Source organism: Galeopterus variegatus, unplaced genomic scaffold (genome assembly GCF_000696425.1).
Source record: "Galeopterus variegatus unplaced genomic scaffold, G_variegatus-3.0.2 Scaffold7292, whole genome shotgun sequence".
NCBI classification, from domain to species: Eukaryota; Metazoa; Chordata; class Mammalia; order Dermoptera; family Cynocephalidae; genus Galeopterus; species Galeopterus variegatus.
In genome coordinates, this window is record NW_007733403.1 from 30212 (window position 1) to 31140 (window position 929).

The window sequence follows — 929 nt, forward strand, 5'->3', positions numbered from 1 at the left end:
TCTGACAAGGAATTTCGAGTGATAATTCTAAGGAAACTGAATGAGATACAAGAAAACTCAGCTAGACAACATGATGAAATGAGGAAAAGTATACAGGACCTGAAAGAAGAAATGTACAATGAAATCAATGCCCTGAAAAAGAATGTAGCAGAGCTTGCCAAACTGAAGAATTCACTCAATGAAATAAAAAACACAACAGAAAGTTTAACCAGCAGGCTTGCAGAAGTAAAAGAGACAACTTCAGACCTTGAAGATGGGCTGTTTGAAATAACACAGGTAGACAAAAAAAAAAGAATTAAAGGCATTGAAGAAAATCTGAGAGAGATATCAGACAACCTTAAGCACTCAAATATCTGAGTCATGGGTATTCCAGAAGGGGAAGAAAAAGGAGATTGCATTGAAAACATACACAACAAAATAGTGGCAGAAAACTTCCCAGTTATTGGAAAAGACACAGATCTTCAGATTCAGGAAAGTCAAAGATCCCCAAACGTATTCAACCCAAAAAGGTCTTCTCCAAGACATGTTAGAGTCAAATTGGGAAAACTCAAAGACAAAGAGAGAATCTTAAAAGCTGCAAGAGAGAAGTGTCAAATCACCTATAAGGGAGCCCCAATCAGACTAACATCAGACTTTTCATCACAAACCCTAAAAGCCAGAAAGGAATGGGATGATATATTCAAAATACTAAAAGACAGAGATTGCCAGCCAAAAATACTCTACCCTGCAAGGCTATCCTTCTGAAATGATGGGCAAATAGTATATTTCTCAGAAAAACAAAAACTGTGGGAGTTCACTACTACACGACCACCCTTACAAGAAATTCTCAAGGGAGTGCTGGGTTTGGTACCTGAAAAATAACTACCACTGCCATAAAAAATGGCAAGAAATATCAAAACACAATAGTAAAATTAAAATGCCAACAATGA